We start from the raw sequence: 26455 nt of genomic DNA, 5'->3' as shown, positions 1-26455 counted from the left end.
CCCAGGTACGCACTTAGAAACCTCTGGGTATTAAGGGCATTATAAATAACCTATCACATCATATAATTATTGTCTCAGAAATTCAAGGGCTCTGAGCAACTGTTTTTCCCCCCATGTTCCCACCCTCCTTGAGCGCTTTGAAACACTTGCCTGTGTATAGGCGCTATATAAATAAACAATACAATACAATTACGTCCACTTTGTAGCAGAATTAGGGAACTACTGCACTACAGATTTGAAGGTAAAGTGGAGATGCCTTGAGCATTTGGCAGGGGTGCATCCTCCACTTTACACCCAATACTCAGCAGAGTTACCTTGCAGCATTAACCCTCATGCTAAGTTCATGGAATATGTCCATGGAGTCTTGTGGGCTGCTAAAATTGGCATTAACACTGCCTTAACCCACTCACAATGCTGTTAATGCCATGGTACAGCATAGCTCTCAACCATTTGTGTCGAAAGGGCGGGTGACAATACCCGATTTTGTTTTTGGCGGGTGAGAGCCCATTGAAACAAGGCGGGTGATACCCGCCAAAAGCATGTGAGTTGAGAGCTATGGGACAGAGTGGCAGTAAAGGTAACCGATTTTGGCAGAAAATCCATGGATTAGTCCCAATATGTTGTTGTTCTATTCACATAGCACTAAACAGGGATATATTGAATGTTTTCAATCAGTAACAAACAATGGCATTGAGCTGGGCAACCCTGCGCCCTTTTGTTTTCATCCAGCTGGGGGATTACAGAAAGTCTAAAACCATATGCAAAACTGCTTCCCTGCACACGCAGAACAAAAGCAAAAATATTCAAGAAAGAAAAGCTTCTATTTCCCTTATGTTCATGTTTTTCTACGGGAGTATTTTAGCTTACGTCTTCACTGGGCACACTTTAAGTAGAGATCCATTTGAGGAGAAAATGAAGCAATATGTTACTTATATATCTCCATGGTGCTTGCCGTACAGTGCACAGTAGGTGGAAATGTGTGCTCATCTGAATGAGTACTTGCAGAGCAGACCCACGTGTGCTAATGGAGTTCACAGCACAGCTATTATACTTATTTTAATTAAGTTTGACCGTTCCTATTTCTTTTAAAAAGAAACCGTTCCTGAACGGTTTCGTTTTAAAATAAAAGTTTAGGCAGAAGTTGAAACTTGCACTTTCAGTGCACTGCACAGGACGTTTCCTTAACGAGCAGGCACATGTTTTTTGGGGGTTTTATTGTGCATGGGAGGGGGCGCGGCCATGGGGTCTGTGGGGAGGTGCAGGCCTGTAGGGAACATAGTTCCACTACTTCTTTTCGTAGACTTCGACCACTGACCTTGGTGCGTGTTACAAAATAACAGACTTTTCTGTTTCATCATTGCAGCGCTCACGGGATAAACATCAAATACAAGTATAGAAAATACCAACAAACCCGCCAGCTAGCAAAGTTCTTATTCATGGGGTGGAGTTCAACAATCTGGAGGAGATGGGGGTGGGGCAAAGCAGGTTACCTTGGAAGCAGAGTAAAGTGCAAGGCAGAGCCTTTGTTATGGTGAATCTGCTCGGCTTCCATTCACACCTTACTGACCTTCCCAGATGCATTACAAAGGGAGGCTCTCTCTTCAGTGGAGAAGTTGTTGCCCAGCAGGCTAACAGAGAGTTGGTGTTGTGGGCTGCTTTACAGAATTGCATTAAGCAAATACATGCTGTTTCATGTAAAAATGTTGTAATGTCCGTGATATTACACCCTCTCAAGTAGGCGCGTGACAGATAAGATTAAATGAGTGTAACATTTGTTTTTGTTTCATCGCCCACACAGTTTAAACATTTGGGTGCATTTTTTGTTTTTGAATTTTTCAAAAGTGTGTGTACTGCTGCATATGTCGTGGCAAAACTTAGGGCATAATATTTGAGACTTGCTTTTAAAAAGTGGATGTTAAAAGTATAGCAGGCCGCTGTTCAGTGAAATTAACAACACAAACAGGATTACTTTCTAGTTGATGCCATAAGCAATGGCCCTGCAGCCTCACGAAGTAAAATAATCTCTCAGTAACACAGATTGCTTCACATAAATAATATAATGGTTTATAAAACCAACCATTTACCTTGGCTATTGATGAACCTAAACTCCCTAATTATTGCACATCATGAGCACTCCCAGTTACATGACCAACTAAGTGCTATATTAATAAAAAGTACCTCAAATGGAATAACACAAATCAATAGCATACTTCAAGGTATGGCGTTTTGCAATGAGCACATATTTTAAACTAGCAAATGCAATGTGTTTGACGGGTGGCTAAAATCTTTCTGACCAAACCCCCTTGTGTGATTTTGTGCCCCACCGCCCTTTGCCTTGTTGTGCCTTGAGACACACGTGTATAGGCGCATAATAAATGACCAATAAAATAAATAAATACATACAAATAAAAAAAACAGTGCAACACACAAGTGTTTAAATGATGGATTTAGGAAGAGTGGGTCTAAACTGTAATGTAGCAGTTGGTATACATGTGTTCCAACAGTGGCTATGCATCTTTGCAAGAATTTACCATCCTAATCAATGCTCACCATCCCAAGGCAGACATTAACCTCAATATGTGCACCATCATACACCATCTCTATGATGATGGCAGCATCTCCATCACCGCATACCATTTACTTCAGGTCTTGAAAATCGCCATTATCACACATTATTTGCGTGGACGCCTTAACTTCCATTCATCAGATAACATCTATAACAATCACTATCACATGTAGTCCCTTCCTTGTCAGACCTATGACAAAGCCCTGGCTCTAGGGTTATCTATGTGGGCTCTTTACAATCACTGCCACCACAAACAGTTCCTTCCTTGTGGCACCAGAGCCCTGCTAGGCTCTGGGGACTTCTGTTGAACCTCTCTGAGTATCCAGCACATAGTAAGGAATTCACACATGAATCAAAATAGACCCACCAGGCCTCATTGCAAGTGTGGCAGTCAGGAAACAATGCTGCTTGTAAGCTTACCGGCACCCTTGTTTCCGGGCCTCCACACTACAAGTCTGCCTGGTCGGAACCTGCCAGGTGCAGCAGCCTCGGCAGGCAGATTTGCCATGGAAGCACTGGCACCGACAGCAACATTGCCTGTGCTTCCTACTCCCCATTCCCATACTGGACTGCATGAGAATGGGGACTTACATGATCTGACGCCTGACTTCCTGCTCCGCCGAGACTTGTAATGTCCCGGTGGCACCGGGAAACCAGGCAGCAGATGTGGTGTTACGAGGTCGGCAGCAACCTGCCGTTCACACCGGCGGGTTACCGCCAACCTCGTAATGAAGCCCACTGTCTCTTTAAGCCATTTTGTCCCTGTAAGTAACCATACTGTACAGGTTCCAGGCCATGTGCAGTGCCCCACTTGGATCACAGAGACACAACAGAGATTTCTAAGTGAGGCACGCTGCAGGCTCCATAGACACCAGCTGAACAGAACATTCTTCTTCACTCTGCGGAGCACCCATATAGGACATGCGAGAGAAAAAGGCTCACCTATGTGTCAGGAACCACATCAGATTTGTACAAGGCACTAAGAACCATGAGGAGGCACTCTTAGAACCCAAAAAGATATGACACATCAAGGAAGTAAACAGCCAGTGCAGGGGTTCCCATGAGACAAGGCAGGAGCACTACTTGCCACACCCCCTTCTAATGGAATCTGTTTGGATCCCTCAGAGCTAGAGAAAATTGTTATGGGACGGATAGCCCCTTTGCTTGAAATTTAGGAGAGACATTGGATGTGTAGTTGTTTCAGCTTCATGTGCTGGATTTAGAAAGAGATGCCCTGTAGGTCAGTTACTTCCATGGCCTGAGGGGGTATACTACTGATGCAGAGAGCATCTCAATATCAGAGGGGTCTGTGCTACAGACCTCATGGGTAGGAGCTGAACATAATAGAAATAAACTCTAATTACCTAAAACATGTAATCAGGAATACCTGAAAGCCCGTCTCTCAATGAATGGCTTTGGCTTGAAATCACTGCTGTGAGAATGCCAATATCGGCACTGTGCGTTCCTTTATTCTCTTCTTCCTGATGAAAGTAGGTGAACCTATGCGCCATCCTTCCATTCAAGGAAAGGACCTTGTGCCAGCAAGAATGGACATCAGCATCCCTTTTCCGGAGAGGCACCCCTTCTCTTGTGTTCATTTGTTGTGAGAAACCTGAGAGTTTTCTCCCATGCAAATCACAGGGATCCTTTATTCAGGTGGCCAGGGAAGGGCCATCACTTTTGAATCCTAGCCCTGGGGGCAGACATGTGAGGGAGGATCACCTGGGTGAGGGATCCTTGGAAAAGAAGAGTAGGGAACCCTTGGGTAAGACATGGAATGTTCCAACATATGAGAACACAAGCGCTATATATCCAGAGGTACCTATGGGATATACCGGTGTACCCAATTTTAAATGGAAGTGTTTCAATACGTGGTGCTTTTCGCAGAAGATCACCCCTCTGAGGGTCACGGCCTGAACTGTCTTCCATACTTATCCTTGTCCAAGACCGGACTGTCTCACGCCTCGATCAAGGTACATCTGACGGCTATCTCCCACTTCACCAGGTCTCCAGGAAGGTCTTTGCTTTGGTCTCATTGACTCGTCAAGGAGTTCCGCAAAGGACTTTTTCGATTTTTCCTGCCGGTGAAGGCTCAAGCCCCGGCGTGGGAACTCAATGTGGTTCTGACGAGGCTCATGGGAGCCCTCTTGCCTCTGACAAACCCGACCTAGTCTTTATCACGGAAACCTGGTTCTCCGACGACTTTGCCCCTATCGCCAATGAAGCCTTGCCCCCAGACTACTCTCTCATCCCAGTAAACTGACCCTCTAGAGGAGGAGTAGCAATCGCCTTCAAGTCACACTTCTCCGCCTCAATCTTCGACAGCCAGCCAACCATCCCTTCCTGTGAATCGCTTCTCATAAAACTATCCCTCCCCCTTCATTCTCCCAGAGCTTCCTAATCATCTACAGACCTGGCTACGACAGACAATTCTCAAACAACCTATCCGACACGATAGCCACCATCCAATTAAACCATCCCACCCGCACCCTTCTAGGAGATTTCAATATCTGGCTTGACATCCCCACCAACCCTATGACCCACTCTCTGGTCGACTGCCTAGACGCGATTGACCTCCATACCCACATAAACGAGCCAACTCACTATAAAGGACACACCCTTAATGCCATCTTCAGCTCCCACAAACAGATACATCTAAAACCCTCCCACCCCTATCATCTGGTCCGATCACTTCATTGTCTCTCTCTCCATTCGCTCACCCGGCTCCCTCCCCGTACCCCAACCAGAACCTCCAAATCTACGGAAATGCTGGAAGAAACTAAAAATCCTTCCCGACCTAGCTGATGCGCTCCTTCAGTCTCCTCCCCCTACCTGCCCACGCAATGAACACTTAACCTCCGACGCCTTTGACTCATGGCTCAATACCTCATTAATCCCGCTCACCCCCACTTGCAAATCATCCGCTCACCATGGCCCCTTTCCAAGATGCTTTACACCAGAACTGAAGACCCCAAAACAACTATATAAATCCCTCAAACGCAAATGGCAGAAAGACAAAACCACCCTGAGCAGATCCACCTTGGCCCAGCACCATCGCCACTACAAAGCCGAAATCCGGAAAGCAAAAAAAGCCCATTACAACTCCTGAATCCTGAACTGTGAAAACCCCAGCAAAGAACTCCACAAAATCATCTCTGAATTCACCAAACCATCATGTACCAACACCCAATCGAGCCCCTCTCAATCACTCTGCGACTCAATCTCTCTCCACTTCTACACGACTGCTCCCGAAAGAACAAATTCTCTAATCAACAAACTGTCCCTCTTACACCCACCACTCAATCCACCCACGCCACCTGCCAACCCACAACCTGCAACTGCAACCCACCCGACTTTCGACACTCTCACACCAATATCAACTGACCAATTTCTCAAACTTCTCTCCGCCTGCAAACCATCCGGGTCCCCGCTAGACCCCTGCCCAGCCTCAACCCTCAAAGAAATATTTGCATCTACCTGCGCAGGAGAACACGCAAGAACCATCATAAACGACTCCCTATCCTCGGGAATTTTTCCTGACGTGTTCAAAATTGCTCATGTCAAGCCTCTTCTAAAAAAAAACTTCCCTCGACCTTCACGAATCAAACAACTACGCCCCATCTCAAACACCAGGCTCCTTGCTAAACTCATCGCCCAAACCGCTTACTCCCAACTAAATGCCTTTGTCGAAGCCAACAATCTCCTAGAACCCACTCAATCAGGTTTCAGAGCCCGACATGAAACCAAAACCACCCTAACCTCAATCTGGGATGACCTTAAAAACACTGCAAACTCTGCGGGATGCGCTGCACTAATGCTTCTTGACCTATCCGCCACCTTTGACACAATCAACTACTCAATCCTCTTCGACCACCTCCACTCCCTAGGAATCCGTGGAAACGCTCTCAAGTGGATAGCATCCTTCCTCAACAATAGGAACCAAATAACCCTACTCTCCTTCTTTTACTTCTGCCGTCCGACCAGTCAATACCCGAGTTCCTCAAGGAGCGTGCCTATCAGCCCTCCTGTTCAACGTCTATATGTCCACCCTCCCACGAATAATCCGCTCGCACAATATCCTGTGCTACAACTATGCCAACAACACCCAACTAATCCTAAAACTCCTTAACTCAAAACCCAGCTGCCAACCCGACCTCGCTGCCTGCCTCCTTGACATTGATCACTGGATGACCACAAACCACCTCCTTTTAAACCCCTCCAAAACTGAAATCATGGTGTGTGGCAACACCAAACTTCTTCCGCACCGTCTACCCTGGCCCTCTGCCATGGGCAATACCCCGACAAACTCAACCTCAGTAAAAAACCTTGGATGCACTCTCGACTTTGACCTAACCCTCTCGCACCAAGTCAACAACGTCTCTAAGTCCTGCCACTACCACCTCAAAATTCGTAGGCACATTTTTCCATACCTCTCCTTTTCCAACAGACTCACTGCGGTCCAATCAACTGTAATGTCAAGACTAGACTATGCTAACTCCCTCTACCTCGGAGTCCATGCGTACCACCTAACTAAACTACACAGAGCACAAAATGCTGCCGCCAAACTGCTACTAGCACTTGGCCCAAGAGATCACACCTCCCCTGCTCTCAAAACTCTGCACTGGCTCCCGGTTGGCCGAAGGGTGGCCTTCAAAACCTTATGCATCTCGCACAGAGCAATGCACAAAACCGGACCTCATTATCTTCAGGACAACCTAAGACCCTACCATTCACGACGCACTAAGATCAAGCTCTGCCCACCTCCTAGTGATACCAAAAACCAACTCAGTTAGGTTAGGTGGAGCATCTTTCTCAGCCCTGGCCCCCACTCTGTGGAACTCACTTCCACCCCACATCCGACTCACAGAAGACCTCATGTCTTTCTGCAAATTACTGAAAACGTGGCTCTTCCCCTAAAAATCGACTATTAACACAAACAGTATAAACAGTGACAATAAACAGTAACCCAAGGTTGCTGAATCAAAAATAACAATCCAGCATCAAGACCCGATCGAGAAAAATGGAAAACTAAAACTGCCAGTGTAAATTAAAATGGATAAACTGAACAGAAGGAATGAAGTGGATGAAACGAATGAAACGGATAAAATGGGTGAAACGGATGCAGTGGATGAAACAGATGAAATGGATGCAGTGGATGAAACGAATGAAGTGGATGAATCGGATGCAGTAGGTGTAACGATGGAGCAGATGGAAGGGATGAAGTGGAATGAACTGATGGAGCGGATGGAGTGGATGGAACGGATGAGGTGGATGGAACGGATGAGGTGGATGGAACGGAGGAGGTGGATGGAACGGAGGAGGTGGATGGAACGGAGGAGGTGGATGGAACGGAGGAAGTGGATGGAACGGAGGAACGGATGCAGTAGACAGTACAGATGGAGTTGATGAAACAAATGGGGCGTAGGGAACAGATGGAATGGATCGATCTGATGGAGTAGATGGAACAGATAAAGTGGATGGAACAGGTAGAGTGGATGAAACGGGTAGAACGGGTAGAATGGATGAAACAGATGGAGTGGATGGAACAGATGGAGTAGATGAACAGATGGAGTGGATGAAACAGGTAGAATGGATGAAACAGATGGAGTGGATGGAACAGATGGAGTGGATGGAACAGATGGAGTGGATGGAACAGATGGAGGGGATGGAACAGAAGGAGTGTATAGAACAGAAGGAGTGGATAGAACAGAAAGAGTGGATAGAACAGAAAGAGTGGATGGAACAGATGGAGTGGATGGAACAGATGGAACTGATGGAGTGGATGGAACTGATGGAGTTGAATGAAAAGTTGGAATGGATAGAACGGATAGAGCAGATGGAACGAATGGAGCGGATTGGAGTGGATGGAACAGATGTAGTAGATGGAGTAGATGGATCAGGTGAAGTGGATAGAACAGATGGAGCGGATAGAACGGATAGAGCAGATGGAATGAATAGAGCTGATGGAACAGATCGAGCGGATGGAACAGATGGAGTGGATGGAGCAGATGGAATAAATATAGTGGTTGGATCGGATGGAATGGATGGAATGGATGGATCGGACGGAGTGGATGGATCGGACAGAGTGGATGGATCGGATGGAGTGGATGGATCGGGTGGATCGGATGGAGTGAGTGGAACGGATGTAACGGATAGAGTGGATGGAACGGATAGAGTGGATGGAACGGCCTTACTGAAAACCACCATATCTGGAGTGGATGGAGTACATGGAACCGATGGAGTACATGGAACGGATGGAGTGCATGGAACGGATGGATCGGATGGAGTGGATGGATCGGATGGAGTGGATGGATCGGATGGAGTGGATGGATCGGATGGAATGCATAGAGTGGATGGAATGGATAGAGTGGATGGAACGGATAGAGTGGATGGAACGGATGGAGTACATGGAACGGATGGAGTGCATGGAACGGACGGAACGGATGGAGTGGATAGAGTGGATGGAACGGCCTTACTGAAGACCACCATATCACACTACCATGCTTACTCTCTCCTACACACCACCACTCAACTAGAACACAGAGATACTATGACACATTCGGTATAGCTGTTCTCATACTAACACCAGCCACATACTCCTCATCATCCTAATTAAACGCAGCTAGCGGAGCACACACCGCTAGCCTAAGCTTCTCCTCAGGCCTAACGCAGCCAGATATCAGTCTGGGTGTCAACCCTCCAGAATGAACACATATTCCTGACCTCCCAACCACCTCACCTACCGCTAAGAAGCAGGTATCATGCAAGTGCCTCACCAGCTGCACACATATCCGGTGCACCCACGCACCTTATGACTTCCTCTCTCTCTACTGACTTGAACTACGGTTCCCGAGGGCGTTCAACCTACCAGCGCTTTGAGATCATACCAATGATACATAAGGCGCTATATAAATGCAAAGTAACATAACATAAGTACTTTTGATGTTTTTATTTAAAAGTGATGCTATTCACATACTTGAGGCTAATATTTTTCTCCAGAGCCCATTTCACAACAAATGTGCGACCATAACAGAGTTTCCAAAGATTTGGCTAAATCAAAAAATGTTTTTATCACTTCAATCCTGCTTCTCATGTTTCCATATGCTGCATTAAATCGTTAAGAGTATGACCCTGCCTGGCCTAACCGAGTCTGACATTCTGGAGAAGCTGTAGGAATGTTCTATTTTAAAGTGAACTGGATTAATAATGTTGGTGAAAGTTCAATACGGTTTAGTGATATTTTGGTAGGTTTTTGTGTAGATGACACATTGTAATGGATGTTTTGGAAATTTGTGATAAAATGGTGTTTTTCAAAGTACACTGGATCACTTTATTTCACATAAACCGTTGTTATCTAAATACAATTTTGGGGGAGTTTTTCATGTACAAAGAAAGTTTCAGATTGTTCATTCAAAAAGCCTACTTGGCTGGTGGTGTTTCCAAACTTAGGATGAGGTTTAAGCAACTATAGACTAACTAAGCTTTCCTATATACAAAATTAATTTTGGAAAAAATGACAAGGGAAAATAGACGCACATTTGGCATGGAGCAAGTGAATCTGGCAAGTGAATTTGATTTCTAAAGGTGTCTTGAGCTGGATAGTGCTTGTGATTGGTGCACACCAAAATCAGAGCTAATGACGATGAATGCCAGTCTTTCATTAACCCTCAGAATTAGTGACAATACCCCTGAGTGATAGTTTCCTTTGTCAGTATTGCTCTTGCGCAGCTTATTGTTCCTATGAATGAATATGCCTAATGTTAACAGATTAAATAGTCATATGTCTGCGTCTTCTTGTGTTCTTGACTTGTCCAACTCACACTCATTTTGTCTCCCCTGGCGGGCCCACTCCCACTGTGTCTCTCCACTCTGCACTTGTCCCTCCCTTCCCTTCGACCCTGTCTCTCTCGTCTCTCCCTCTGACTGAAAGATCTCCTCTACCAGCCTTGACACCCACCACAATACTATGCAAACCTAGTTTTTAAGGCTGTTCGGCTGGCTATGAAAGGGTGGTAGTCTGGCTGTATACGGTAGTAGACCAAGGAGCAGAGCAAACTGGCTGGATTGCATGGGATTTTTCCTCCCCACCACCCTTCCAGCACTATCTGAAACGTCGTCAGGCCTAGTATGATAGTCGCTTGTTTTGTTCCTCCCCTCCCTTTCTGCACCCCTCTCCCTCACCTTTTTTTTTTTCTCTGGCTCTACCAGAAATGTCGTCAGGCCTAGTACAGTAGTCACCTGTCTGTTTCCATTTCCTTCCCACTCTCCCCCTCCCTTCCTTATCTATGTCTTAGCTCTTGCACTATCTGAAATGTCGTCAGGCCGAGTACGATAGTTAATTTCACATCCTCACTGTTCATGGCCTGTAAGAATGTGGTTGTATTTTCCCTTGTTCCCTCCCTTGCCTTGAAGCGCTTTGAAACACATTGTGTATAGGCGCTTTATAAATAAACGATCATATCATATCATACTATTGCCAGTGCCATGCGGCTGAGGATGGAGTGGCCCCAGGCTTCACTTTTGAACATGCCACGTTCCCAGGTACCGAGAGACATTGGGGCAGCAGCCACATGCCCAGGCTTGCCATCCTGTAATACAGAGCCGCTTAGCTGCTCTGGCCCACGAGGCCTATCGGAAAATAATGTATCAACCGGTCATTTAAAACAAAAATGAGCTCAGCACAGTGTTCCACGACCATTGGAAGTATTTCACCCTGCAATGAAACATCATTGTTGATGTCACAGGAGTTTTGTGTAGGGTCCATCTGTCACTGGTAGGTCTTGGCAGCCCTTTATACTTGTCGATTCTAGTACAATAACCTCGAGATGCAATTTAGCATATCCATTTGTTTGTTTACACCCAGCGCCATTTGTTATGCCGACTCTGGCTGAAGGGTTCAATCTGCTATGCCCCTTATTAGTTTTAATTTAGTCCCAAAAACAACATTCATTTAAAAAGTTGGGCTTTTTTTTTTGCATTTCGTGTAAATCCCCCCTCTTCGCATGCTTTCCTACTCTACAGTGATAGTACTTGTAAAATGTCAACATAAGGCTGGGATAAAAAAAAAAATGTTTTTTGATTTGCCTCTGTGAAATTGCAACTTGTGGCACATACAAGCACGCTGATGCAAATATAGCAGCAGGAACTGGTTGGCAGCACTCATGGAGCGCTGATGATGTCTCAGGGCTTTTGGGTGCCCATTTCAACACGTTGTGCGTTTCTCTTTAGTTACAATGATGGGAAATTCAAAAATGTGCTTACTCTTTTTAATACTGAAACTGTGTAAAGGACACGTAGTTTCATGTAAATATGGATACAAATGTACCCTGAAAGATCTGTGCATCTTACCACTCAAAATAAAAAAATACTAAATTGTAAATCACACCAAAGTTGATTGATTTAAGAAGGAAACCAGAACATGTTTAATTAAACTGAAGGAAAACATTCCCGTCCTGTGAGTTTAAAATCTGTGTACATGTCCTTACTTCGTTCACATTGCTGAAACAGCAGAGATAGAGGCTGCCGCTCGAATTGTTTGTCTCCCAATGCATGCTATGGGCTTTGATTGGGGATCAGATTACACCATGGCCAGGGCCATTGTCATGCTTGAACTCTGTGCGCATTGGAATTTCACATCTCCTGGAAGGCATTGAGCTGGGAGTGAGGTGGGGGAGGGGGAAGCTCAGGTCTGAGCCACTAACTGCGTTTTGAAAATGCCTCTGGTTACCAAACATGTTAGTTGTCCCTGTTAAAATTAAAGGCATTTTCTTATTTCCTCTGTTTGCCCTGATGCTTTTGCATTTAAGTAAAACTTGCATGATTACACATAGTTAGACTAACAAAAACGTGGTGGCTATGATGGTATCCACACATGTTCATAGTTAAATAGCAGTGTGTTTCATCACACCAAATGCTACATAATATGCCAAATGTAATAAATCACTTATAAGTAAAAAAATAAAATAAAACGCATATGATAAATGAATACCCTATATAGTGTGAGCATATTAACTCTGAAATTGAAAGCTCCATATTAATACTAAAAAAGGAAACATAAGTGTGATTGCGGAACCTGTTTTGTTAGGCAAATAAGTGGCAAGAATACTTTACAACACAAGCATTGGCACAGCCAATAGTTTTGGCGTTTTCTGCTGGTTACATTTTACATTTAGAGGCATCAGGGTACAGGGAGGGGAGAGCAAAGTTTCTAAGGAGAATGCGAGAAGGGATGCACGTGTGCAAGTGAATGAGAAGGGGAATAGAGCAATACAGGAAGCCTTTGGGAGAGGGTGCAATTGGTGAGAAAGGGTGAAAGTGAGAGGTTAAGAAATCAAACAAGAGTGTGACGGGAAGGATGAAACGGTGTAGGATATGTGGGTAGGGTAGAGAGAGAAGGGGTAGGGTGGGTGGAGTAGAGAGATGGGGTAGAATAGGTGGGTTAGAGAGAGAGAGAGTGAGTAGGGCGGGTTGTTGGGGTAGAGAAAGTGGGGTTAGGCTGGACGGGTAGGGTAGAGAGATTGGGGTAGGGTGGGTGGGGGTAGAGTGGGGGTTGGCTTGGTAGATTGGGGTAGAGAGTGGAGGTTGGTGGGTTGGCATAGAGAGAGGGGTCTAGGGTGGGTGGGGTAGAAAGAAGGGGATGAGTGGGTGGGGTATGGTGTGTGGAGGTTAGAGAAAGTGGGGGTAGAGAGCGTGTGAGGTGGGATGGGTGCCAGTAAAGAGAGTGGGGTTGGGGGTAGAGCGAGTGGACATGGCGTGGTTGGGGGATAGAGCGAGTTGGTATGGGGTAGATGGGGTAGAGCGAGTGGGGTGGGTGGGTTGGGGTTGAGGGGGTCAGGCGGGGTGAGTGGGTTGGGGTAGAGCGAGTGCGGTTGGGGAGGGTGGGTCGGGGTAGAGCGATTGGGGCAAGGGGGTAGAGGGAGTGATTGTGGGTGGGGTTAGAGTGGGGGTTGGGGTAGAGGGAGTGATTGTGGGTGGGCATAGAGGGAGTGGTGGTTGGGGACAGATGGAGTGATTGTGGATGGGCGTAGAGGGAGTGGGGGTGGTGTGGGCTGAGGAAGAGAGTGGGGGTGGGGTGGGAGAGAGTAAAAATTGTGGGGGTGGGATAGGTGAGGGTAGAGTGAGTGGGTGCATTGGGGATAGAGATAATGGGGGATGGGGTGGGTGGGTTGGGGTAGAGAGAGTGGGGGTGGGTGTATAGAGAGAGTGGGGGAGTCAGGGTATATAGCATGGTGGTGAGGGGTGATGTAGAAAGAGTGAGGGTGGTAGAGAGAGGAGGGTTGGGTGGGGGTACAGATTTGGGGTAGGGTGAGTCAGTGGGTTTAGAGAGAGTGGGAGTTGTGTGGGTGGGGGTAGAGAGAGTGAGGGGTGGGTGAGTAGGGGTAAAGATATTGGGGGTAGACTGGGTGGAGTAGAGAGAGTGGGGATAGTGTGGGTGAGTCAGGGACAGAATGTGGGGCTAGGGTAGTCAGGGTAGATAGAGTGAGGGTAGGTGAGTGGGGGTAGAGTGGTTAGGGGTATTTGTGTACAGACCTGGGTGTTAGGTAGGAGCCATTGATTGAAGAGCAGGGCCTTGAGCTCCTTTCTGAAATTTAGAAGCGAGAGGAGGAATCTAGTATTGAGCGGGAAGAGATTCTAGAGTCTGTGAGCATAGATATTTAAGGCCTGTCTTCTTGTTCTTTCCTTCCTGCACTGGCAGAGATCAAGTCTGCACATGTGCTTGCTTCTGGTGGGTCATAACCATCTGAAATTCTTGAACTTCCCATTGAGATATCGTGGGGACTTGAGGGTTACGGCATCGCAGAAGATGCAACCTGATTTGAAGGTGATACATAATTGCAGTGGGAGCCGGGGATATTCAATGATGTGGTCACATTTGCAGAGACTTTTGATGAGGCATGATCCAGCATGTAGGAAATGTCTCAGGGGTGCCAAGGTTGTCACTTGAAGACATTCCAGTAGGGGATTGCCACTAATGTAACCCCAGACCGTCTGAAACTATATTTTGAAATAGATCCCAACGTTTACATAATGCCAAAAAGGTTCTATGAGAAAATGTCCTCTGCTATTGATACTTTAATAGTAGTAGTCATTTATATAGCACCTTTTCCTGTTATTATGGTCTCAACGCGCTTGTGGTGGGAACGCCCTTGGGGACCAAAGCTCAGGTATGGGAAAATGCTCAAAAGGCTTAGAATGCATGTGTGCATTTCGCCAATATTAGGGTTTAGATGGGCTGGCTAGGCTCCAGTAAGCAACTCAAGAGGTCAGGCATGTGGGATGGTGCTGAGGGGGGGTCAAGGGTGTGTGCGAGTGCAAGAGACCTGTTATGTGTCCATCTTGACCGAATTTTTTTCACTGGTTGTTGCTGTATCCTAGTGGCAGAGGTGTGAGGCAAGTCTGGGGTCAGTAGGCTTAAAAACGTTAAGTGTCCAGCCAGACAGAATTTTGTCATAGGTCGTAGCTACATTCTAATGTGTGTGGATGGATAGCCGTGCCTGTGGCAGATACCCACCGAAGTGGTGCGTTTATAGGTACCTAGAGCCCCGAGCTGTGTCATCAGATCGTCTGCTGGGAAAAAAACAGCTACCATCGTCGACTCTTATAGGCACTATGAGCAGGCTACCCTCAAGTCTACTAAGCGCAACGGACTGGCTGTCCTAGTACGTCTACTGGGCGTAACGGGCAGGCTACTATTGGACCTAGGATAATAGAATTCTCTAAACGCAATACCTTTCATATCCCCAAAATACCGCTACAGTCACATATTTCATGCCTCCAGCAATTCATCTAAGTGCAACAAATATCCTACCCCCAAAATGCAGTTAAGTGCATTTAGACCAATTCAAGCTTCTGAAGACACAGAAAAAGGCAGCCTACTAGTAAACCTTGGCTTACTTCAGATCTTATGTATTGAAATGGCTTCTGAGACAAGCTGGACACATTGGAGAAGGATAGAAAATCACATTTTGCGTAGTTCTTAGATATTATAAAAAGGCTGTGGCCAGGACAAATGAAAAATATTATTCAGATCATATATTTCATAGATCTGATCCATCTAAGGAACTTTTAAAAGTACTTAACAAACTTTGTGGTGATCTTTCTTAGTTTTTGTTTCAGACAAAACAGGTCTAGACTTTCAGTATATGTTGAAGTCACATCGTCTAAAAAAGTATATCCTTATGTTGACTCCAGGGATTGCTGCATGATCCATGCCATCCACATATTTTGATGCATGCTCATGCCCTGGTTGACTCTGATTTTGGCACCATTAGTAACACTTTCATTTTTCACTTAACCTGTCTTAAATCCGCTGTATCCATTCTATTGCTGAAAAGGCCTTCTTTGGACCCCAGCACTCACCCTAACAGTAAGCCAATGTCCTAACTGCCCTTCCTCCCAGCTGCATTCTTTTATCAATGAATCCTCTATTTTGGTTATTCCACAGACTCCAGTGTCAGTGATTTGTGGTTATTTAAGAACCCTGGCCGATCTTGTCCATTCCCACTGGCTTACCTTTTTCATGTGTGCCAATGATACCTAAGTGGTCTTCTGACTTGTCAGTGACTTTGGGGTGCCCTGGTGTCCACGGATGATCTTTTTAGGAAATGCATTGTGGAGACTGGCCAACGATGAAAAGTAATAGACTAATCCCTCAAAGACAGATATTCTGCTTGGCACAGCAAAAAGCACGTCAAATTCTTTTGTTGAAAAATGGAACTCACAGCTTGTCAATACCTGGCCTTCAACCCTAGGATACAGCTCTGTCTATGTGACACAGGTACAAAACCTGGGGTATTGGTTGAGTCTTCATTATCTTTATCCCGGCACATTAGCCATGTTTCTAGCACCAGCATTTTTCATCTGAGGACTTATAATGTCTTTAGACTGCGTCTCACAGAAAATTCAACTTGCCAGTTCCTTTGTTTCTAGCCATTTAGATGACTGTATTGCAATTTACCTAGGACTACTGAGGCTGAAATATTTCAACTGGTTCAAAACTCAACAGCTAGAATAATTTGGATTGGGTAGAGGATTTCTCTGCCGCTCTTTACACCTTCTAGTGGCTTCCTGATTCATTTATTTGTTACGCGCCATAGCCCGCAGCAATTGGGGCGCACATCAACACAGGACAGAAGGAAGACGGGATGTAGAACAAGAAGGATTTAAAGAAAGATGTTAAGGAAAGACCATGTTTTAAGTCCCTTTTCTTAGTACACCGTGCGCTGTATGCTCCCACCAAGTCACTAAGATCAGCATTACTAGGCTTGGTAAATGTCCCTAGTATTAAACAAACAAGATGGGACATCATATCTTTCTCTGTCCCAGCAGCTGGTACTCTCTTCCAGTAGATCTTTGCAGATATCATAACATATGATATTGAGATGTCATATTAAATCCATCTTTTCCCATGCTCACTAGTTGTTATACTGTCATTTTGTTTGGGGATAGCAGGTCTAGCGCCAAGATGTCTTTTCTAGGTGCATGCACTTTAGAAAATGTTTTAGCATACCATACCTAGGCATATGATGCCAATACTAGGCTACTCGTGTGACTTTCTTGTCATATAATGAAAAACCTGGCATAAACAGATGCACACAAATCTTGATATGAGCCCCTAGTTCACACATATGCATCCTTTAGAATGTTGGGATTCACACAGCTCTGTCACAGAGGCGCACCCCACAACCTTTACTGCAGTGTTGCTACCACTGTTCAGTTAAAAGTAATGTGGCCCTTCTGAGAAAATGCTAGTAATGCCCCACAAAAAGTGCAGAAGACCCCCCCAAATGTGCTTGTAGTCACATTTAAAGAATATCTGGACTGCTGAGAAGTGCAGGCACTGCCACAATAAAAAATATGGCAGACATGCTAAGAATGTCTGCAGAAGTCACAATTCAAGGGTATCCATGCCTTTTCAAATGCTCATTCTCTCACATTAAAGGTATAAGAGGCGTTTTGAGACATGCTGGCAATGTGCCACAACAAGTAAAGCAAACCTGATTAAAAGTGATTAAGAGTGCAATTAGTAATGTGGCTGTGTCAAGATGGGTCTTAAGCTGCGCCTCAAACGTGAAGGCTTACCAGCACATTGTTCTGTGGTCCACAGACTTGTCTGCTAGTGCACTTTAATCTTGCAGTTCCACCCAACTGCTGTCTCCAGTTGCAGGGTTATGATAATTTCAGGTTTTTATGTCGCCCTTAATGTCAGACTCTTGCAGGTCTAAGCATTGTAATAACAGGGGGATATTACTGTCCAGTTTAATGGTACAAAATGTGTCTCTGAAGGATGAAAGGCTGGGCTAGCCCTGTCATGATTCAAACATTTGATTGCAGGTTGCACACCAATGTCTTTGGTGAAAACGTACCTCACTGAGATATCTGACGGGAATCGCCCACTGTAATGCCAAAGCAGCTCTATTCAGACATATAAACCCCCTATTAATTCCATTCCTCAAAATATGCGCAACTCTATCAATACACCTGCACCTCAGTCCTGTTGTGGTATACCTTATGTTTTCAAATGCTCAGCTGAAAATATCACTCTGTTTTGGTCTTTTTTTTTATTTCCCGCAGCATGCCTATATTACAGCACTGAAAGCATGCACAAACACAACTTTACCAATGCACGTCTGCCCTGATCGCAATACCTGTTTCTCCTCTCTGATTCCACACAGAATGAATAGAAAGTAGCTTTGAATAGATTTTGTGTGCACTGACACAAACAAAAATTATAAGGAACACTAGTCTTCCCTTTACATGGTGCCTAACAAATAGTACCTTGCAACTGCAAACTGAAGTTTCTATGATATCTCGCTTTGCTTTTTATGAAACTCTGGACTGGTGAATTAATGTCAGAAACTTAATGTAAATAAGCAACATTTATTGAAATAAAATGGTTTTTTGACTTTTTGAAAATGTAAGGCCTTATAAACTAACAACCAAGAGTTAACCTCCCCAGAGCATCTGCCTCCTTTTCAGACACATTCTGATTGTCATGGATACCAGAGAGCAGAGGTGTGAATGCTAGCCATCAAGTTTTACATGACAAAAGCTGTGAACAGGTAGCTCTGTTTTGGTCTCATTCCCCCACCCTCATCTCCTGGGAAACACAGATCATCCTCTATGTGAATAAGTGAAAACTCCCCTTACTTGGGAAGTAACATTAATGATGCATTAAAACAATTGGCATTGACTGCAAATGAATATGCTTATGGCATTCAACCCCATCAATGAAGAAAGGTACACCTGCTTGCAATGATAAGACATGTGGCCATAAGAATGCACTGGCTGTGGTCAGAATCATACTCTTGTTTTTGTGGAACCCTTACCAAGATCCATGGTGTAAGCTAGGAGCGAATCACCCGGAAACGGTTAGGTTAACAGCACAAGAGATGTAAAATGGATATAACATATGGGACCAATGCAACAGGTTTAAAATTGAATTGACTGCATTATGGGGATGAAAAGCCACACACGAGCTATTGCTATGAATTTCCTGTTGTGCACCAGAGAAGTTAAAGTATATCTTTATGAATGGGCTAAGAAAGGATTGTAGGCTATGAGAGCACTAGGCTGAATAACAGAGATGTACTTTTCAAGTGTAGATGGCACACATGGAAGCTAGAATTAGTTCAAATAGAAAAGGACACAAAGCAGTTAGAAGATGAACAAACTATTGCCTAGTTTGGAGTTACCACACCTGGCACCTTTTTCCAAATGCTGCCCTTTGAAAACGAACACAGATTTATGACCTCCCCAATGGCGAGGATAGCAAGGGAAAGGGTAGGCTGGAAAAAGAACATCAATGTTCTAAGATTGCATTGTGAGAGAGATTTAACAGTGTTGATGAATTAGTTGCCTCTGTCTAAGATGGGGTTGGCTTTAGTCAGGATTAAAATGCAGTATTTGAAATAGGAATTGTGAGACTGGCAGACTTGATCGATTCCAGAACCCAGGAGTCTGCATTAGGATGCAAATGTAGCTTACTATATATACAAGTTTCCTTTTTAAAGAAAATGGTGCAGAGATAGATTTAGACTGAGGGAGGGTTTGTTATCACGGGATACGCGATAATGACCCCTCCCAAAATCTATAGGGTTATTAGCACATAGTTTTGGAGTTTAGATGGTATAGTCAAAAAATGTATTTTAATAGTGGGTAATGTAAAGAGGCAACTGAGTTAGTAAATTATATGCAGTTTTATTTTGTAATATTGAAGTAAAATAGTTGTCCTCATAAAGTAAGCATTTTAATTGCACACTTGGAAGAACTGAGACAGGTTTAACATGAGCATGCATTTGCTGTCACGTAAAAGTAAATGGTTTCTCAATAAGAAAGAGAAGGCAATTCCCTCTTGCTTAGCTTCCTCTTTCGTGGGTTAAATAGGATGTTGCAGCCCAAAAGAAAGTCCGGTCAGGGAGGAATTGTCATGTTGACAGATATTTTGCTTTGAAATTGCATTTTTGTTGCTGTGTCTGCTTTTGAAGACAGAATGTTCAAAGCGCAGTCAATACCGGTATGAGTCCGCCTCATCTTGAGCCGAGCAAGAGGAAGAGCCAATACACACAGGCCATGAGGCCAAGAAGCCTCTGGAACTGCCAGGCCGAGATGGTCTCCGACTGCGTAAACATCTGACACGTGGCCAACAGATCCGCCATTCTGTCCCCGGTTAGGTAAACTCTGCAGTCTATCGTGTTCCAGCGAAAACCCAGGAAGATCAAGTCCTGAGAGACCGTCATGGAAGATTTCCGCCAGTTCACCGACAGCCCAAGGTGGAACTGGAGCTGGAGGAGAGACTGAAGATTGTACGCGGCTTTCAGTGGGCAAGGGTTGCGCAACAGCCAATCGTCCAAATAAGGATACACATGGATACCCTGCAGACGAAGATAAGCTGCGATCACCGACTCTTCGTAAAGACACGCGGTGCCGAGCTGAGGCCAAAGGGAAGCACTCGGAACTGGAAATTCTCCTCTCCCACAGAGAAACGCAGGTATCTCCGGTGTGGATTCCAGATCAGAATATGCATGTACGCATCCTGAAGTCACGCTGAGTCAATCGCCCATCTGTAAAGAGAACTTTATCTGACCAGGCGTGATCATCTTGAATTTCTCTTGGGGTAGGAAAAGATTGAACTGGGAAAGGTCTAGAATGGTGCGCAGGCCAGCCTGGTTGGATTTGGGCACCGTAAACAGTCGGGAGTAGAAGCCCTCCCCTCGTTCCCCTAGGGGAACGGGTTCCATCGCTCTGAGATCCAGTAACTTCTGGATCTCGGCCCTGAGGGAGGCAACCCCGACTGCTGGAAAGGAGGATTGATGGGTGGGATAGGGCGAAGGGGGACGCGGAAGCCCGCCTGAGCGACTGACAAGACCCACCGGTCCTCGGTAATAGTCTGCTACGCCTCCCAATGAGATGCAATGCGTCCTCCCACTGGGGTCTCGTGCGAGCGCAGAGAACCCTCATTTGGCTGTTTTTTCGATGTCTGCACCACCTGAACCTGAGGATGAGGCTGAGGAGCAGGAGAAACATTGACTCCGTCGCTGCCTCCGGCGGGAATTTTCCAAAGGGGTATCGACTCTGCGGGATTTTTGGTCCAGAAAACCCCTAAAACCAGAGGAAGGCTGGGGCTGTGACAATGGTCTCTGTGTCCTAAAAGGTGGTTTCACCAGGACAGACAAGGACTTGGAGGTCTGGGTGCTATCCTTCGTTTTGGTCAGCTCCACATCCGTTGTGGAATGAAAAAGCTCCTTGCCGTCAAACGGCAGATCCAAAACCTTATCCTGCACCTCCTTAGAGAACTTGGTGGCATGCACCCAAGCCTGACGAGAAGTATCCACTCCAAGCATAAGGCCTCGGGCCGAAGTATCGACATGGTGAGCCGCCGCCTCCAGCAGATCTTGAGCCAGGACCCTGGCATCCGACATACCTGCCTTGAAGTCCTCAAGCTTTTCAGCGGGGATGAATTCCTCAACCCCCGACAGACCTTTCCACATTTTCATATTCGTCCCTGCTAACACCAGTTCTGCATTGGCCTGACGCAATTGTAGGGGCGAGTTAGCAAAAATCTTCCTCCCAAGTGGGTCAAGAAGCTTATCCTCTTTGCCCAGGACCTGTGTAGCCGTCGTAGAGGAGGATGCCGCAGGTCTGGACTGCAAAGTGGCCCTAGCCACCACTGTGGAGGGGGGGTGGACATGACTCTAAGGCCACCTCTTCCGAAGAATGAAGCCTGTAGCGCCCGTTAATTTTCTAATTGATGAAGAGTCCAGAGTGTGGTCTCTCCCAGACTCTATGGACCTCGGCCAAAACGTCCTTCTGCAAGAACAAGCCAGTACGCTCCGAAGGAGACAAGGTGAACGCCCCCGAAAGCACGCCCTCCTGCGGAGCGGGTGCCTCGGGTACTGGAACATCCAACAGACACATCATGTCCAGCACCCGGACGTGAAAGGCTCTGATAGAGCGGGGCTGGTCTTTGCTGTCCTGATCGCCCTGTATATCATCCGATAGATCCGGATCAGGTTGAGTCACATCCAGCCCCACAATCGCCTTGTCCACTGGGGACAATGGAGGCGGGGGTGGAAGAGTTGGGGGAGGCCCAGCCGGTAAAGGCGGCGCAGGCGGAGGCACAGGCACCGTAGACGGGACCGTTGGCACAGGCGGGCATATCTCCCTAAACAGGCCCTTAAAGTACTTCTTCATGGGGTCCGAACGCATACGTTTCTGAAACCTGCCGAAAAAGGTGTCCTCCGCCGATGACTTAGGCGTGACAGGAGGCCTCTCATGAGGAGGGTAATTCCAAGGGCGCAGAGGGGAGGGTTGCCAAGAGGGCCCTGCCCCACTGTTGTCTACATAAATCAAGGGCGCAGATGCCGCTGGCAGCGAGACATTGTGCGGTAGAGGTAACCGAGCGTTCCAGTCATAAACTGGACAAAACGGATGTGCACAAGGAAACCTATGTTCACCTGAAAGAGCACGCCCTACACCTTTATTTTTTGAACTTACCTACAATGCTACCACCAAAGGTTCAAAGTTTTGGTGTTCGAACCTTTGGTGGTAGCATTTTTCGGACATTTTGTACGGTCAGACCTTTTTTTTTGGTCTGATCTTACAATTCCGGTCGAAACTCGTGTCGGCTGTTATCGTTGATAAGCAATAAAATAGGCTAACCTGAGCCGGGAGAACTTTGTATCAATCAACTTTTTTGGAATCCATTTCTGGCATCTAAAGAATGCAATATATGGACATTGATAACTTTAGGACTCTTTCCTGAGCACGAGCACATATCCCTAGAACCCAATTTAGATATTTTCACGATACAAACCCCAGTGGGTCGGTTTTGTTTTTGGGATCCTCGATGCCGGAATATCACCTACAATTATTTATCTTCTCAATTCTATTGTAATATGGTCAATAGCGCACAGTAAAGGTATCACACCCAACACTCTTTAATCCTTTGTTCATCCCTATGTGGTCTGCCTGCTTTATGCTTATGGAATAGCATAAAGCAGGCGGACCTGATAGGGATCCACTGTAAAGGCTGTCCAACATGGAGACATGTGGACAGAGTTTAATTGTAATTGTGTACACTGCTTACCATGCTTGCTGCATAACATGCAACCATGTTGGACATTGCTTAATTGTAATTGTGAGCGCTGCTTGCCATTCAAGCATATCATGCAGCACTCACAATTAAAAGTAAACGCTGCCGGGCATGCTCGCTTGCCAGGCAGCATTTACTCAATTTGCGTGGAGCAGTGCAAAAGTGCAGGGCAAAAGATGGCATGCACATATGTACGCCGTCTTTTGCCCTGCACTTTTGCACTGAGCTTTGGATTCTGCCATGCAAATGGTGAAAGTTTGGTGGCGGGGAGCCATTTACCTTGCAGTGCAAACATTAGGACTCGCTGCTGCCAAATTACTCAAATGATGAAAATGATCCCCTAAGAATAAGCAATAGGTTTTGGTATGGTATATCATAATTACACACCATCACTCTGGGGACTGTGATATCATTACTATCACACACCATCTCTGTGGGGACCTTAATATCATAATTACACACCATCACTCTGGGGACTGTGATATCATTACTATCACACACCAATTCTGTGGGGACTCTGATATCATTACTATCACACACCATCTCTGTGGGGACCTTACTATCATAATTACACACCATCACTCTGGGGACTGTGATATCATTACTATCACATACCATCTTTGTGGGTATTTCAGCATCACTATTATGACAAAACATTTCTGTTTGGACTTTACTATCATCAAGACACAGTGAAGCTCTGTGGGGTCTTTAAAAGCATTATCATCACACATCGCTATGGGCACTTTAATGTCACACATTCCACATAATATCTATGAGGGGGATTTTAACATTGCCCTTATTACACGATGGGGTCATTACGAGTGAGGCGGTCAGGGGTTAATGGCGCCGGTAAAGGTGCCAGAGCCGTCAACCCCTTACCGCCTCATTACGAGTCTTCTTGCGGGAACCCGCTAAGGACGCCTGGTTTTACCAGGCGCCCTTAGCTGGTCCCGCGAGCAGACCAGGGTGCTAACAGGCTTATTCCCTTTGAGCCCTATGGGGGCTCGAATGGGGATGGGTTCCTTGAATGAGGAATTACTGGGCCCTCCAAGGTCGGAATGGCCCGGTAATTCCTCATTCAGGAACCCAGACCCGGTACCCAGTAAGGGGGTAGCCATGCCGCTAATAGTGGCATGGCTACCTCCTAACTTGTAATGACCCCCTATATCTTTGTGAGCACATTAACATCATTATCATCACACAGCATCTCTGTGGGGACCTGAACATCATTATCATCACACAACATCTCTGTGAGGACCTGAACATCATTATCACACAGCATCGCTGTGAGGACCTGAACATCATTATCATCACACAGCATCGCTGTGAGGACCTGGACATCACTATTATCACACAGCATCGCTGTGAGGACCTGAACATCATCATCATCACACAGCATCTCTGTGAGGACCTGGACATTACTATGATCACACAGCATCTCTGTGGGGACCTGAATATCATTATCATCATAAAGCATTTGTGTGAGGACCTCAACATCATTATCATCACACAGAAGCGCTGTGGGGACTGGAACATCATTATCATCACACAGCATCTCTGTAAGGACCTGAACTTCATTATAATCACACAGCATCTCTGTGAGGACCTGAACATCATTATCATCACACAACATCTCTGTGGGGACCTGAACATCATTATCATCACACAGCATCTCATCTCTGTGAGGACCTGTACATCATTATCATCACACAGCATCTCAGTGAGGACCTGCACATCATTATCATGACACACAATCTATATTGGCCCTTCTACATCGCTAATGTCAGATACTATGTCTATTGGGACTTTAACATCACAATAATTACACATCATCTTTGTGGGCACTTCAACACTAGTATTACTGCAGAGTATCACTGTGGGGTCTTTACCATCATTATTGTCACACACCATCTCTGTGGGGGACGGTAACACCACTGTTATGATGCACCATCTGTGTAAGGACTTTAGCATAATATTAATCACACACCATCTATATGGGGACTTCAATAACAATATTATCACACACAATCTTTGTGTGGTAATTCCCTTTACCACAGTCACGCAGCATCACTATCGGGGAAATTAACTTCACAATCATCACATACAGTCCCAAAGTATTGAGTGAAATCTGTATCATCATACCAATCATACAGATCATTGGGCAAGATGGCGATGGTGAAACAATGAAACCTGAATTCAAATCACTGCTTCCCACCTTGACGATGGTGTGTGATCCAGGGTTATGCATGTCATCCTTCTATGTGGCAGTTCTCTTTTCTGACACATTTGGAATATTTGATATAGGATTTAATACCAGAATTAAGAGCCTTTAAGTGAATATTTTATAAGAAATGCTCTACCTCTACCATCTATCTGTTGAGCATCCCTAGGATGTGGGGAGGTACCAATTGTTAGAACTAGAATTGTATAATGTGAAAAGAGTACTGTAAAACCTTTAGTCATTTACATATGGATGTATTTAATTCCAAATAAGAATAATGAAATAAGTCCCCACAAGGATGGTAACACACGTTCAAGTCCCCACAAAGATGGTACAGAACACGCGAGTAAAAATAAGCATTTTTGCAAATATGAAGTTGGATCCTGCATTATGAATTTTTTCTGAACATAGTTCTGCTATTAGCCCATTTCTAAAACATTGGGAAGGGTTAGTCCCCACAAGGCAGGTATCCACACATAGTCCCCACAAGGTAGGTAAAACGTGTGTGTGTGTGTGTGTGTGTGTGTGTGTGTGTGTGTGTGTGTGTGTGTGTGTGTGTGTGTGTGTGTGTGTGTGTGTGTGTGTGTGTGTGTGTGTGTGTGTGTGTGTGATATTTGAGAACATTAATTAAACTTGTGTGCACACACAAACTGTGTGTGCTGGGCTAATAAGTTTTCTTGCTGTTGCTAGGTTAAATCATTTGTAAAGGTCTATTTGTAGGCGGTGTCTAACCCTTTAATGATATAGTTCAAGATATGTGACTTTGTCCCTCCTATATGAAAAATAGGTACCATACAGGGTATAAGGTTTAATTGTCCTTTTATGATCAGAGAAAGTCATCAAAATATTTGTAAAGCATTTCGAGCAGGCGTACTAAAAAGTCTGTGGGAGGCATAATTTATTGTTGGTATCCCACGTATTTGTTCCCACAGCATTTTATATATATATAATCCAAGCTGCAAACAGATGTCTTGTATGTTAATTAAATAACCTATTTTGCTGCGCGGTTCTTAGTGGTCATGGCGTTTTCGCAAAAAAATAGTTTTTTACTTTTTACGGTCACGGCAGCGTTAAA

This window comes from Ambystoma mexicanum, chromosome 11 (genome assembly GCF_040938575.1).
Source record: "Ambystoma mexicanum isolate Mex_15411 chromosome 11, UKY_AmexF1_1, whole genome shotgun sequence".
Taxonomy (NCBI): domain Eukaryota; kingdom Metazoa; phylum Chordata; class Amphibia; order Caudata; family Ambystomatidae; genus Ambystoma; species Ambystoma mexicanum.
The sequence above is the reverse complement of the archived record's forward strand: the minus strand, read 5'-3'. Positions refer to the sequence as shown.